We start from the raw sequence: 16873 nt of genomic DNA on the forward strand, positions 1-16873 counted from the left end.
CAGTTCTTCAGCCACGTGTTCAACTGCACTATATCCCTGTTGCTAGCCTTGTGAGCACGTGACACCAGGAGAAACCCTGAGATTACTCCCCAAGAGTGCTTTTTAATCTTTTACCTAACTCCCTAAATTGCTGTTGCAGGACCTCGTTACTCTTTTTAACCTAGGTCGTTCGTGCCAATGTGGCCAATGACCTCTGTCTGATTTCCCTCCCGCTTTAGGATGCTTTGTACCCTCTGAGACATTCAGGACTCTGGCACCAGGGACACCAAAACTGCACACAATACTCCAGGTGTGGCTTCACCAATGCCCTAAACAATTGCAGCAAAAATGAGGCCTGCTACCAAAGGCAAAACTGACGAAAATCTCCCTTTTCATGCACTATTAAGAGATCTGAAATATTTCCTCCAGTGAAGAAAATACAGGCATCAGACCCCATATCCAGGAAGCTTGGGAACGGGTGTGCGCCACATTTGGGGATTTTGGGTCTTAGGCCATATAATACACAAAATGAAGTGTGCAAAATAAAGAATAAAAGGGTTTTATTCAAATTGTCACCTACACTTGTGCCAGATCTATACCTATTCAAAAGGGTGGAGGGTAAAAAAAGACACTTCCCAAATTCTCCTATTCCCACTGTCCCTGTTCATGAGAATCACACGGAATGAGAATTAGTCTTATGGAGGACAGGTAGTGCAGTTTAAGCCCATATGCATTGAGTGTTTAGAAGAGAGGATCTTGTTGAAACATAAAAGATTCTGAAGGGGCTTGACAAGGTGATACTGACAGGATGTGGGGAAATCCAGAACTAGGGAAGGGACAGTTTAAAAATAGGGGATGCCCCATTTAAGCTGAAGAAAACAAGGAATTTCTTCAATGGTCAATTGTGTTTCAAATTCTCTTTCTCAGCCAGCATTGGAGGATGAGTCATTGAACATATTCAAGACTGAGTTAGACATATATTTGATTAACACAGGAGTCAAAGATTATGGGGGAACAGGCAGAAAAGTTAATTTATGGCCACAATCAGATCAGTCATGATCTTATGGAATGGCAGGGCAGGCTCAAGGGGCCAAATGGCCTACTCTTATTTAGGTTCTTAAACATGCTTCATGCAGCAACTGTTCCAATTAACTACTCAGATAATAGTTGCTGTATCCATAATTATTGGATTTATACTTTAAACCTCATTTCAACCTGAAGTGATCCGTAACAGAGGTAGCTTTCATTTATTACTAGAAATGTTTCAGAAGAGGAAAAAGGGTGGGTCATAGCATGAAACATTAAACCTGTAATTAGCACATAAATAGAGCTAACTCTAGTTAAGCTCAGTAAACATTTGTCATAAAGCTTGTGATTTGATAGGTATTAGTGCCCATTCACTGAGCAGATAAAAAAGTTTTTTTCAAAACAATTTTATAATAAAAAAAACAATTTAGCATAGAGATAGATCAACAGAATGAATTACATCTGGAATGAAATATTTTATTGTCGGAAAAGTCAGCAACATCTTAGAAACAGCAATGAAATGAGTAAACATCTTAGTGCTAAGTTGAAAACAATGCTTGTTTAGCAGGTGAGATGCTGATGTGTCGTTGCTACACAGTAGTAAGAGTGCTACCAACTGTGGCCAAAGCAATAGCTATATGATATAGCACCAACTGTGATGAACACGGAATAAGCGATAAGACAATTCAAGGGCAGAAAAGTTAACATCTTAATTGTGGCCAGATACCACATTTAGCATTCCACCTCAGCAAGAATTTGCCCTGTGCCTGAAGGCAGCTATGTGCAGAGAAAGTGGTCAAACTGGAGACGATATATATTTAAATTAATACATGACCACAAAACATATTGTTGCCAAGTCAAATTATTGAAAATTCCCATCAAACACTGTTGTGGAAGTAGCATTGTCAAAACACAAAAGGACTGCCTTGCTTCGTATTCACAGGATGAATAGAAATGGGCAACAAGCGTAACCTCACCAATCCATCTTCAGGTCAATACAAACAAGTTGCAAATTTAAAACTAGGTCAACAGCTTCCATGTATGTTCATACTTAAAGGACTGTTGCGACTCGGACTTAAAACTAGAGTTCAAACTGCATATATTCTTTTTTTTTTAAATATAATTTTTATTGGAATTTTTTACAGAAAATATAAAACATGACAAACAATGAAATGCAACAAAATAACCCATAACAACTGTGACACCCCCAGACCGTATCGGCGCATGTATCACATCCCCCCCACCCCCCAACCCCAATGAACAAAAGAACTTAAAAATATATTAAAATTAAATAAACAAACATAGTCATTGTCGCCCCCCCCCCTTTTCCCTCCCCCCCCCCCCCCCCCCCGGGTTGCTGCTGCTACTGTCCCTGTACCCTACCGTTGAGCCAGAAAGTCGAGAAAAGGCTGCCACCGCCTAAAGAACCCTTGTACCGACCCTCTCAGGGCGAATTTGACCTTCTCTAGCTTAATGAAACCAGCCATGTCATTGATCCAGGTCTCCACGCTTGGGGGCCTCGCATCCTTCCATTGTAGCAAGATCCTTCGCCGAGCTACTAGGGACGCAAAGGCCAGCACACCGGCCTCTTTCGCCTCCTGCACTCCCGGCTCCACCCCAACCCCAAAAATCACGAGTCCCCATCCTGGCTTGACCCTGGATCCCACCACCCTCGACACCGTCCTCGCCACCCCCTTCCAGAACTCCTCCAGTGCCGGGCATGCCCAGAACATATGGGCATGGTTCGCTGGACTCCCCGAGCACCTGACACACCTGTCCTCACCCCCAAAGAACCTACTCATCCTCGTCCCAGTCATGTGGGCCCTATGCAGCACCTTGAATTGGATGAGGCTAAGCCGCGCACACGAGGAGGAAGAATTAACCCTCTCCAGAGCATCAGCCCATGTCCCGTCTTCGATCTGTTCCCCCAGTTCCCCCTCCCACTTAGCTTTCAGCTCCTCTACTGACGCCTCCTCCGCCTCCTGCATAACCTTGTAGATATCGGATATCTTCCCCTCCCCGACCCAGACCCCTGAAAGCACCCTGTCGCTCACCCCCCTCGCGGGAAGCAAAGGGAATCCCTCCACCTGCCGCCTAGCAAATGCCTTTACCTGCAGATACCTGAACATGTTCCCCGGGGGGAGCCCAAATTTCTCCTCCAACTCCCCCAGGCTCGCAAACCTCCCATCAATAAACAGGTCCCTCAGCTGTCTGATGCCCGCTCTGTGCCAACCCTGAAATCCCCCATCAATGTTCCCCGGGACGAACCTATGGTTCCCCCTTAACGGAGCCTCCATTGAGCCCCCCACTTCTCCCCTATGTCGCCTCCACTGCCCCCAAATCTTGAGGGTAGCCGCCACCACCGGACTCGTGGTATACCTCGTAGGAGGGAGCGGCCACGGCGCCGTTACCAGGGCCCCCAGGCTTAAACTGCATATATTCAAGTGGATTTGTCCCTTCTCGTATAACTCTGGTCGACTCATTCCCTCAATTATAGCATTAGGGGAAAGAGCCTTCAGCCATCTTACTGTTGACTCCAAATCTCTCCACAAATTCCTTTATTTCTGCAACCTGAAAATCCTCCATAAAGCCTGCTTCCTGAACTGCACTTTTCAATCGGACTTGGCCCTAGTCTTGTCCCGAACTGAATCACTGACACTTGCGACATTAGAAGGCACTACATCAATACAAAGAGCACATAAAATCAAGGGCAGCAAGTACTGGGGAAGTGGAAAGAAAAAGTGTACCTATTCCCTTTTATATATTAATAAATACGAATCCCTTCCGCCAAATGTAATTTGAACAATGAATGGTTAGACTTTGCATTGTGCACTCAGTGTTCTTAGTGTTTCCTCACAAGCAACCTTGTAGCTGAACAGGGGCACTTTCAGAGGACACTTAATGACTGCATCAGAGATGGCATCAACTGTTTGCGTGCGAAAACAGGCAATCTGTAGCGCTACGCTTTGGTTGAACTACCAAGGCTTGCAGACTCGATCTTGAATCCACCACATGAAAATTGGCGAGGAGGTAGGCGAACAGCATTGGTAGGCGCCCAAGAAATCATTAAAATTGCCGTCTCATGAAATCCGGCAATGGGGGAGCCAAACAATATTTACAGCCATAGGAAGAACTGAAAAATCCAAAGGAAACAACCTTGGAGTTAAGTCCACCGCGTGCTACACCCGAAAGTAACTCTGCAGCTGTGAGTAGCAAGTAACATGCAACAACAAATTTAGAGCCGGGGGCTGCAAAATACAAAGGGAAACAGGCTGATCTCAGGTTGTGCCTTGTTTTGGGGAGAAAGGAAGCACTAATATCTGTGGTAGTGGAAATTGTGCAGGGCCACAATTCACCAAAAATGTAAGTTTTATAAGTGCAACCAAGAATCAGTTAGAGTTTGTAGCTGCCCTGAAAAGACTGGCATAACAGGGCAAATTTGGAGGTGTTAAACTATACCAGAGATAGAAGAGTCGATGGTTTAAGGAGTGAAGCTATTCAAAAGCTTTGAAGTTAAAAGCTCTGAAGTTGCTGTATCTATGGAATTAGCAGCCAAAGTGCAACAGTTTACTTTGAGCACAAGAATTCAAAAGATGTTGGCTCAAACCCGAACACAAACAGGTTCGCACCTGCCATAGGTGTGCAAAAACCGGGCACTCAGCAGCAGATTGTTGGTGCAAAGGCATCATGTGCAGAAATTGTGGCAGAAAGGGTCGCATTGCAGACACTTTAGTGGAAAAAGAAACAAGCTTCAAGCAAACATATCAGTAAGCAAGAACCAAATGAAACAGATGGCAAGCTGAAGACCAAGGAAGAAAAATCAGGCAAGATGCTTCAAGGCTAGGTCAGTGCTGTATGCAATCAGACCCAAGGTAGAGACAGAATTAAAATGGGAGTTCTTGAACCCATTAACAGGAGTCATTGGGCTACGCCGATTGTACCAACGATGAAAAAGTCAGATCTTGTATGCATGTGTGGCGATTTTAAAGTCACTACTAATCCTGTACTGTGTGCAGGGAGGGCAGTACCCTCTACCGCTGATTGATGACCTATTAGTTGGGCTGGCTGGAGCCCAACAATTCAATAAAATCGACCTCAATCAAGCAGGTGACTTCAAATGAATGTGGATCAGGATTCACAATAGTTATTGACAAGTGTGACACACAAAGGGCTATTTTGAAACAAAAGATTACCATTTGGCATCACTTCAGTGCTAACATTGTTCCAGTGAGCTACAGACCAAATCTTAAGCAAATTAGACAGAGTCCAGGTGTTATCTGGATGCCAAGTTGGTTACTGAGAAGAATGAGGAAGAACATCTCCGCAACCTAAACGCCACAATCCAGAGATTAGAAGACAAATGTGAATTCTTACATTCTTCAATTGAGTATCTGAGACATGTTATCGATGCCAAGGGACTGTACTACAAGTAACTTTGCAAGTCAAAGCCACTACCGAGGAAGCTGTACCTCAAATGTCAACCAACTTCGATCTTTCTTAGGCTTACTATGGAGGTTTGTTCACAATCTAGCAATTATTCTAAAACCTTTGCACAATCTGTCAAAATAAAAAGTGGACATGGGTGGACAATGTGAAAGAGCATCCAGCAAGCCATAGAGGCACTATTCAAGTCAGAAGTCCGGACACATTTTGTTCCAAATTTAGCCCTGCAGTCGGCATGTGACACATTAGCTTTATGGGGTTGAGGCAGTGGTTTCTCACATTATGCCCACAGGTGAAGAGAAGCAGGTAGCCTTCATGTCAAGGACCTCGAATAAAGCAATTACGCGCATATAGGAAAATAAACCCTAGGGAATCATTTTTGGAATCAAGCGGTTTAACCAATTCTTGTGTGGAAGGAAAATAATTTTATTGATGGACCATAGTCAACGAACAACAATTTTTGGACCCCATACTGGGATTTCATCACTGGTAGCGAGCAGAATGCAGAGTTGGGCATTGCTCATCAAAACACTCGTACAAGATCAAGTGTCGTCAGTCTTCAAGTGACTCTCCCAAATAGTGTAGAAACATTTTCTACTTCAAGGAAGATGATAAAATTCCACTAACCTCAGGACAGGTGGAGAAGCATACCTATTAGTTGGGCTGGCTAGTACTGTCAGAGGTTATGAACATGGCGCTTCGAGACAAGACTTCAGGAGCAAACCTGAAGTCATGTTCCACCAAAACCTTAATCCGTATAGGCAGCCTGAGAGTCATCATTCCACCATTATTAAGAAAATGTGTATTAAACCAATTATAGAAAGACAACTGTGGGATTGGAAGGATGAAAGAGATAGCCAGAAGCTATTTTTGGTGGACAGGGCAAGATGCCAAAATCAAGTAGAAGGTGGGATTGTGTTAGTCTTGTGCAAAAGTGCAGAACCTGCCTCCATTAGCCCCATTGCATCGGTGGGAATGGCCAGAAGAGGACTGACAATGGGTATATGTTGATCACGCCCGACCGTTTGAAAGGCACATGTTTTTCATTCTAGTCGACGCTCACTCAAAATTGCCTCAAGTTGCCATCATGAAGTCAACGTCAGAGAAATCAATCAATCTTCAACAGATTAGATTACCCTGAACAACTGGTGAGCAATAATGGACCACAGTTCATAAATTACTGAAGAGAACAGAATTCAACACACCCAGTCCGCTCTTAATCACCCTGTCACAAGTCGACTTGTTGATTGATTGTTCATCTTGCTAATTGATTGTTAACATTATACTGTTTATTGTGTCAGAAACCTTTGATTTAAGGGGTGGGGGAAAACATTTTTAGTGCTTCTTCACAAACAGCCTTGTAGCTGAACAGAGGCACTTTTAAGAGAATGCTGCCATGATGTCATCTCCCGTCTGCATGGACAAACAGGTAGTCTAACATTTTCTAAATAAAGCTCTACATTTTGGTTTAACCTCCCAAAGCCTGCAGACTCCTTTTGAACCCACCACACTTGGAATTTTCTTTCTCAGACAGCGGAGACAGATTTTTGGTCGACAAGGAAGTCAAAGGTAATGGGGAACGAGCAAGAAAGCCATGATCTTACTGAATGGCAGAGCAGGACGGAGGGGCTGAATAACATACATTGGCACCCATTACTTACAATGTTTTATGCCCACAAAAACAATAATGTCGGCAGTTGAAAGTCACAAGAACACTTATGACATAACAAATAGTTTGCCTATTTTGATGCCATTGGTTCAGGAATGAAGGTTAGCTAAGAGGCCAGGAGAACTTCTTGCTCTCCTAAACATCAGAAGATTTTTTACGTCCTCTTGAACTGGCAGATTGGGCCCCGGTTTAAAAGTTCAAGACAGCACATAAATATGTAGTGAAAAATATTCCCTAACTTGGGTGTTCATATCCAGAACAAGCAAAAATGACACTAAGCACAAACCTCCCCCAAGCTGTTTTAACGCAATGTTATAATTACGTAACTCCTGCTTGAAGCTTTTCGCTGTCTGGTTGAAGCTGTGTAAATACAAAGCTGAAAATATAAATTGTTTTGAGCTTCCATCTCACGGAGGCTTCAAGTCAATTCAACAACCTGCTCTGAAAACTCTGATCACTTGACCACTGTGACAACTATTACAAAGCAGCCAAGACAATCCACAAGATTCCAAAGATCAGATCCAGATCTGCATCTTTGCCAAAAGCTAGAGTTCTTCCTTGGGTTCACTAAAGTGGACCATTATTTTACAATATCTTGTTTACAGACAGCTGACTGATGGGTGAAAACATTACCTCTACCCACCCTCAGAAGTAATTATTTTTAACTGATCACTTCAGGCTGCTACATGATGATAATCTTCTGGTAAATAGCCTAGATAAAAGACCCATGTTACAAGTTTACTGCTTTTAATAGGCTGCAGTATATCTGGTGAACAAGTTAGCAAGTGTTAATTTGAAACTCAAGAATCTAATTTTAGACTGGACTGTAAAGAATTTTGTTATGTCAATGTCCCAAGCTGTATGCAATCATCTATAGTGACAACTAATTATAGCTGCAGACTTTCCTCTATAAGGATACATTTTGCCCCTTGACAATCAATGGCATTACCATTGCTGAATCCTCTACTAATACCACCCTGGGAGTTATTAACCAGAAACTAAACTGGACTAGCCATATAAACACTGTGGCTACAGGAGCAGATCAGAGGAGAGGTATCCTGCAGCAAGTAACTCACTTCCTGATTCCCCAAAGCCAGTCCACCATCTACAAGGTACAAATCAGGAATGTGTTGAGGAAGGTGATGGAATACTTCACACTTGCCTGGATGAATGCATCTCCAACACTCAAAAAGCTCGACACCATCCAGGACAAAGCAGCCTGCTTAATTGGCATGCCATCTACGAACATTCACTCCACTAACACAAAGTGGCAACAGTCTGTACCATCTACAAGAACTCACTAAGCCTCCTTATATAGCACCTTTCAAACCCATGATCACTACCATCAAGGAGGACAAGGGCAAACAACACATGAAATTACACCACCTCTTCGATGTTCCCTCTTAGCCACACCATCCTGACTTGGAACTATATCACCATCCCTTCACTGTTGCTGGGTCAAAATCCCAGAGCTCCCTAACAGCACTGTTGGTGTACCTGCACCACTTCAAGGCAGATCACCACCATCTCCTCAAAGGCGATTAAGGATGCACAATAAAGCTATACTAGTCAGCAATGCCCATATCCCACGAAAATTCAGACAAAAGTAAAATATCAGCTTAATTACGTGCAAGTGAGATAAACACAGTAACTCAGGTTAATGCACACAAGGATTCCTGGAGTAAAAGCTGGCATTCCACTGTGTATTCTCTGTAGATATCAAAAAATATCAAGCAGCAAAAAATATAATTTTGCAGTGGAGCAACCTTTGTTATTAGTGTAATTCTTAACACACAAGATTGTTCAATTGCAGAATTCAATATTGGACACTATGTCTTGAGATTCTAAGCATGGACAGATTGAGAACAGAAGTAACACTGCCCGTTACAAATGGCCGAAGAGATGTGCCGTTTGATACATCCCAACCACTAGTGGATTGTACAGCCGACAAACCTGGCATCACACTGGCAGCAAAATTCATATACCACATTATTCATTTGTGCGGTAGACAGAACGTCCTGTTGGTTTGACATCGCTTTGGCTTAACCTATTTAAGATAGTCAGTCCGGCTCGCAATGCGGCTCACTTATCTGTGGTAGAAACTACATTTATAAGCAGGGCCTTGTTCATAGAAATGATAGAATCCCTAAATTGCAGAAGGAGGCCATTCAGCACATCAAGTCTGCGCCAACCCTCTGAAAGCCCCTTTCCCCCCAACCCATTCCCACCTGGACATCAAAGGAAGCTCACACAAATACGGGGAGAAAGTGCAAACTCCACAGACAGTCACCCAAGGCAAGGCTGGACCCAGGTCTCTGGTGCTGTGAGGCAACAGTGCTAACCAATGTGCCACCGTGGTGCGATGCCCATTATCTCCAATGTCCAGACATGGCACCTTTTCAATACAACAGAAGCTTGGGGGATATTCCTTGGTGCATTTCCCATGGCAACTCCACTTACCAGTTAATTAGCACTTTTTTTTCCCCATGCAGTATAAATGGTTGCTCCCGTTGAAATTTTGTATTCTTGCATCTGTCCTGGTGAGTGCAAGATTAAAAAGCTCCAATGGTATGTCTCATTTTTCAGCAATACTCTACACTAGTTCTGTACTAGCAAGCAACTATTAAATAATTGACAGAAAAATTAGCATTCTGAACACATGGAATTTTATTAAAAATAGATTTCAGCATTCACATTAGGCTAACTGGCCTGTAGCTCATGTTTCTCTCTTTCCTTTCTTGAAAAGCGGTGTAACATTTGCCAACTTCCAATAACGGGATCATTCCTGAATCCAAGGAATTTGGGAAAATGATATTTAGCATATCCACTACAAGACCAGAAGAAATAGGGACAAAGTCGGCCATTCAGCCCTCCTAGCCTGCTCTGCCATTTAATAAGATCATGACTGATCTAACACTCACTAAGTCCACTTTCCTGCCTCATCTCCGTAACCCTTAATTCTCCTCCTGATTAAAACCTTTCCAACATTTCCAGTAAGGGGGAAGGAATATATGTATTGTTTTTTGTTTGGCTTGCCTTACTTCACAAGCCAGTTCGTTGTGGGATCGCAGGGTCCATATTTTCTCACTAGTTTGACTGCGCCAGCAATAAACAATTGCAATGTTTAAAAAAAACAATCTCAGTCTCGAAAACGTTCAAGGACTCAGCTGCCACAGCTTCCTCGGATAAAGAATTCCAAAGATTGACCACTCAGAAGAAATTCTTCCTCAAAGCAGTCTTAAATGAACACCCCCTTATTTCTGCGACCAAACCTTCTCCCATGAATGGAAGCATCCTCCCAACATTTACCCTATCTAACCCTCCAAGAATCTTATGTTTCAATCATAATCACCCCTCATTCTTCTAAACTTCAAGGAGTAAGGACCCAAACTGTACAATCTTTCCTCACATGGTAGTCGCCTCCATACCCGGGATCATCCAGTAACCATCTTTACTGCCTCCAAATGGTAATATATTTCCCTTAAATATGGGGACCAAAACTGTGCACCATATTCTGAACATGGCCTCACTAGTACCTTGTAGTTGCAGCAACACCTCTTTCCTTTTATACTCCAGCCGCCATTAAACAAAAACCAACATTCAATTTGTTTTCTCTATTATTTTCTTCACCCGTATGCTAGCTTTCTGGATTTTATGAACAAGTACGCCACAGTCCCTTTGTGCAGCAGCTTTCTGCAATCCCGCTAGTTAAATAATCCGCATTCTCAGTCTTTCTTCCAAAATGAACAATGAATTCCATTTGCCAATTTTCTTCCCACTCACTCACTTAAACTGCCAATATCTCTAAATTATTTATATCCTCCTTACAACCTACCATCCCACCTTTGCATCATCTGCAAAAAGATTGGCTACAATACACATTGTTCCTTTCTCCAAATCATCAATATATATTGACGAGCTGTGGTCCCCTTGTGACACTCCACTGATTACTGCCTCCAACCAGAGAAAGATCGCATTACCACTACTCGCTGTATCCCTTTAGTTAGTCTATCCTCTGTGCCAGAATATTTGAGTAGTAGCCTTGAGTGGCACCTTATCAAATGCCTTTTGAAAATCCAAGTATACAATATTGACTGGTTTTCCTCTATCTACTCTGGCTAATACCTCTTCAAGATCTCTGGGAAATTCATCAGACATGAATTCTCCTTCATTAAACCATGCTCAATCTACTTCATCAGATAACTTTCAAAATACATTGCTAGTCTCTCCTTAATAATCTATTCTAAATTTTTTCTAACTACTGAGATTAGACTAACTGACCCTATCTCTGCACCTGTCTCTTTTTAGAACCCTGGGGTGTAGGACATCAGATTCTGGGGATTTGCTGGATTTTAGTCACTTAGGTTTCTCTCAATACTTTTTTCGGATATTAATTTCTTCACTCTTTTTAGTATCTAGGTTTTCATCTATTTCTGCCATGAAACGTGTCTACTGTAAAGACAGACACAATATTGTTCAATGCCTCTGCCATTTCCTCATTCCCCATGATGATTTCTCCTGTCTCTGTTTCTAAGGGACCAAAGTTTACGTTAGGTACTCTTCTCCTTTAAAACAACTACTAAAGCTCTTCCAATCGGTTTCATATTTCTGGTTAGGTTACTCTCATTCTATTTTCCCCTCATCTTGGTGGCCCTTTGCCGATTCCCAAAACACCCCTTATCCTCAGACATGCGACTGCTTTTTTGTAACATAGTTCGAGTCTTCCTTTAATTTTATACCATCCTTAATTTCCCGAGTGAACCACAGTTGGGTCTTTCTAGCTGTGTTTCTCAACGCAATGTTTTTGTTGAACATTTTGAATTGCTTCTTTCCATGTTTCCCACTGTTCATTTAGACTATTTACCCAATCAACCTGAGCCAGTTCTTCCCTCATACCCTTGTATTTAGCTTTAAGTTTAAGATTCTTGTTGGCAATTCAAGTATGCCACTTTCAAACAAGGTGGAATTCAATGGTATTATGATCAATATTGCCTAACGGAACTTTTACAATGGCATTATGAATTAACCCTGCTTTGCTACACAAACCAAGATAACTTTATCCCTACTCAGTTCCACAATGTACTGCTCGAGAATTGTCATACATTCAACAAACATATCTTGCAGATTACTCCTACCAATTTGATAGTAGTCCCAGTCTATAAGATTAAAGTCTCTCAGAATTATTTCATTTCCTTTGTCCCAAGCTCTGATAATTTCCTGTTTAATGCCCTGCCCAGTGTTACTGCTGCCATGAGGCCTATAAACTACTTTCTCCAGTGTTTTCTGACTCTTGCTTTCTTAATTTCTATCCATACTAATTCTACTTCAGAATTTGCCTTCATAAGATCACTAATTTCCATGTTATCCTTTATGATCAGCGCTATTCATCCACCCCCCCACTCCACATCATTCTGTCCATCCAAAATATTGCGAACCTGGAATATTCATTTCCAAACCTTAATCACTTGTATACAGGTCTCTATAATGACGATTAGATCAAAATAATTTCCTCCATTTGTTTCTCCATAATGGCTATTAGATCCAAATTATTTCCCCTATTTGTGTCACTGATTCATCTATTTTATTGCAGATGCTTTGTGCGTTCAGATAAACCTTTAATTTTTCATTACTACTTTCCTCTGTAACGACCTTATTTACCAATGTACAATTTTTGTTATTTCTGTCCCTCAGGTCTCACTCTGCACGTCTTTGACCCCAGGCTACACTGTTCCGATGCCACAACCCTTTTTTCCCTTCACCTGAACCCTCTATCCACCAGCAGCAGCCCCCCTCCCCCCCCCCCCCCTCTCAAACCAGCCCCACTGCCCTCTTGTTTGCAGTTTAAAGCCCTGCTCACAGACCTAGTTATAAGACTGGTCAGGTTCAAGTGCAGCATATCTCAACGAAATAGCTCACTTTTCCACATACTGATGCCAGTGCCCCATTAATCAAAACCCCGTTGTCCCACACCATGCTTTGAGCTATGCATTTAATTCTAATCTCCTGACCCTATGCCAATTGGCATGTGGCTACTGTAACAATGCAGGGATGCTTTTTATGGTCGGCTTTTCAAATTTGGACCCAACTCCCAAAATTGTCTTAGCAGATCATTCCTGGTTCTACCCATGTCATTGGTTTCTACATGGACCACGGCAACTGGATCCTCCCCCTCGTACACCAAGTTTCTCATTAGCCGTCTTCCTTAACCCGAGCACCAGGCAGAGAACACACCTTCAAAGCTCACTGCCACAGCTGCTGCAGAGAACAGTATCTCTCCCCCTGACTATACTCTCTCCTATCACACTACATTCCTCTCCCTCTCCTTCTCCTCCCCCCCAGTTGAATGGTGCCATGGCTAGTCCACTCAATCACCTTGCAGTACATCTCCTCATCTGCAGAGAGCAAACATTTTGTGCCTGTTGGACAGAGTCAGGGGCTGAGGCTCCTCTTACACTACATGCTGATTGCCCAAACTTGAAGTTACATCCTTCTCTCCCTGGCCATTGACTAACTCTTCTGCCTAACCCAGGGGTGACTGCCTCTTGGAACAAATTGCCCAATAATATTCATACTTGCAATCTTTTCTACATAGCTACCTCCTCCACTCCTCCCAAACAATGCTAAGCCTTTCATAGTGGAAAGTCTCAAAACATTGATCAGAAGATATCACACCTGCAAATGATTAGTTGGTGATATTAGTTTGTAAGTTTGAATTATTACCAACTCAAGTATCAATTTTACCTATCACATGTGTTTCAGACCACTTAAATCATAAACACATTGATGGAGCCAGACTGCCTTCACTAAAATTGTTTACATTGCAATGACATTTTACACAGTCAATTTTTATTCAAACTGTACATTACTTCTACACAGCTAACTTTGCATAGCATCAGATTGCTCTGTATTAGTTTCAGAATATTTGACACAGTAGTACTGTATTCTTTTAATTATATACCCTCTGGTAGTTACATTGAGACCGACCGATTCATGAACGAATGCAGATGTCTTACATGAACAGATTTTTGATCCAAACAGGGTTTAAAGATTTTGCTTCTGGAACTCATCAACTATAGTGGAATTTTAAACTCTACATTATTTTAATTGCACTCAAGAATGTTTGATTTTCAAGTTAATCAATGGATGCCTGCCCAGAATTGATATCTGTAATGAGACAATTTAATACCATTAACTTTACAATAACTTGGGGGTGACAGAGGCTCGCATTGCTGCCTCACGGCAGAGGACCCGGGAATCGATCCCGGCCCCGGGTCACTGTCCGTGTGGAGTTTGCACATTCTCCTGTGTCTGCGTGGGTCTCGCTCCTGTAACGCAAAGATGTGCAGGGTAGGTGGATTGCCACACTAAATTGCTCCTTAATTGGAAAAAAATTGGGTACTTTAAATTTTAAAACTTTACAATTAACTTTATTAAAGTCAGAATAGGACATTACTTTCAGTAGCAACATAATTGTAAATCACAGGAGTGACATAGTTGCAGTGGAAGCAGCTCAGCAAAGGTTCACCACGTTGATTCCAGAGATGTTGAGCAGATTGGCCTATTCTCATTGATGTTTTAAGAGAATGAGAGGTTATCTTCGTGATACACAAAAGATTGAGAAGGCTTGACAGGTTAGATGCCGAAAGAATGTTTCCCCTTGCAGCAATAAGTAATTACTTATTCCTGCAAGTAATAATAAACCTCTTTGTGCTCTAACCTATGGCTTATGTGTGGGTGCTTATCTTGGATCTAGCACTGGTGACAAGGATGTGATACAAATCCACATGTGCATAGTACATGATGCAGTATAGGGCACAGCACTGGGCTCTGCCAAGCACATAACACAGGAAAGATGAAAGAAAAGGGAAGATGAAAGAACATCGAAAACGGGGCATCCGCATGGTGGTCCCAGAGCATGGACGTGCAGCACTTTTATGCAGGCCTGCATAATGGACACACGGCGGTGTCTAAAATGAAGTTGCTTATCCGGAGCTAGGTCTGGTGGCCCGGCATCGATGCAGTCATTGAACGAGTAGCCCGATGTCCCCAAGGTCAGGTGCACCGATTACCCCTGGCAGCCCCACTCCACCCTTGGGAATGGCCTGGAAGCATTGGGCCCGGGTTCATAATATACTTTGAGGTCCTTTCCAGGAGGAAGTGCTCCTCCTCCTGGAAGATGCTCACTCCAAGTGGCTGGAAGTAGTGCGGATTCAGGTGACCACTGCCTGTGCAACCGTGGAAAAACTATGCCAGATTTTCAGTACGTATGGTACACAAGAGGTATTGGTGTCTGATAACGGCACGGCCTTGAGAAGCGCAGAGTTCACCTCTTGCTGATGAGATTAGATTCTTGAGGGCGGTTCTCCACTACCAGGCTTCAAATTGGTCAAGTGATCCAAACATTTAAGCTCTACATGAAGCTGACGGCTGGATACTGGGACACTCGTCTGGCACGTATTCTTTTTTCTTCTATCGCACATACCACATGCCATGACGGGCATCGCACCAGCGGAGCTCTTGATGAACCATCGCCTCCACATCCACCTGAGCTTGGTCATCCCCGATCCAGACGAGCGGTCACCATCCACAGGTCCACACATTCGCCCCCGGCGACACCATGCATGTCTAAAACTTCAGCGATGGGGCCAATTGGGTCCCAGGTATCATCTTAGCTGTCACTAAGCCTTGTATCCTACAAGGTCAGGGAACAAGGGTGGAATCCAATTGCCATGTGGATCATCTTCTGAGTCGGGTGCCGGATGGCCCTACAAAACAGCCCGTTCCAGTGTGGCCCCAGCTCCACCAGGCTCACCCTAATGCCGTTACCACTGGCTCCGGTTGTAGCTGCAAACAAAAGTCCCCCAACTGAGTACACCAAGATGTTGGACGAGGATCCATTCAGTACCTGACTTGGAGACTGAAATGGACACGCTGCCCCTGCCCAAAGCATCTGCACCAGTCACCGCACCGACAACACCACCTCCCCCTCGGCGGTCGTCACACAAGCGCCATTCTCCAGTCCAGTTCTCGCCCCGAGCCAATAAAGATCACACCAAAGCGCCAACCCCAATATGAATGGGCCAGAGGTCCAGGACAGGTTCCAACAAATATGGACACGTTCCTCTAATTTGGGGGTGGGGGAATGTTATAACCCCAGCGGTGGTCATGGGATAGGAACCATAAGGTTTCCCGTGCACTCCAGGGAATATGAATTTCCCCGGTAAAGAAGCAGGGTTTCCCCTTGGCAGGTGCAACCCCGCTTGTTTAAAATCCCCACCCTCCGAAGAGTGGTGGTAATCTGACCGTAAGTAATAATAAACCTCTATGCTCTAACCTACAGCTTATACATGGCAACTTACCTCAGATCTAACAGTAATTAATCTTTAGAACTCTACTCCAGAGAGCAGTGGAAACAAAGTAATTTAATATATTCAACACTTAGACAGACATTTTTAGAACTATTAGTGAGTCAAGGGTTATGAGGAATAGGTAGGAAAGAGGAGCTGAGGAATAGGTAGGAAAGAGGAGCTGAGGCGAAGATCAGATTAGCCATAACCATAGAATCCCTACAGTGCAGGAGGCCCACCAAATCTGCACCGACTCTCTCAAACAGCACCCTAATCAGGCCCACTCCCCCTTCCATGTAGGGTTAATAGCATGGCCAATCCACCTAACCAGCACATTTTTGGACTGTGGGAGGAACCCAGAGTATCAGTGGAAACCCATTCAGACACAGGAGAAAGTGCAAACTCCAAA

Source organism: Scyliorhinus canicula, chromosome 18 (assembly GCF_902713615.1).
Source record: "Scyliorhinus canicula chromosome 18, sScyCan1.1, whole genome shotgun sequence".
Taxonomy (NCBI): Eukaryota; Metazoa; Chordata; class Chondrichthyes; order Carcharhiniformes; family Scyliorhinidae; genus Scyliorhinus; species Scyliorhinus canicula.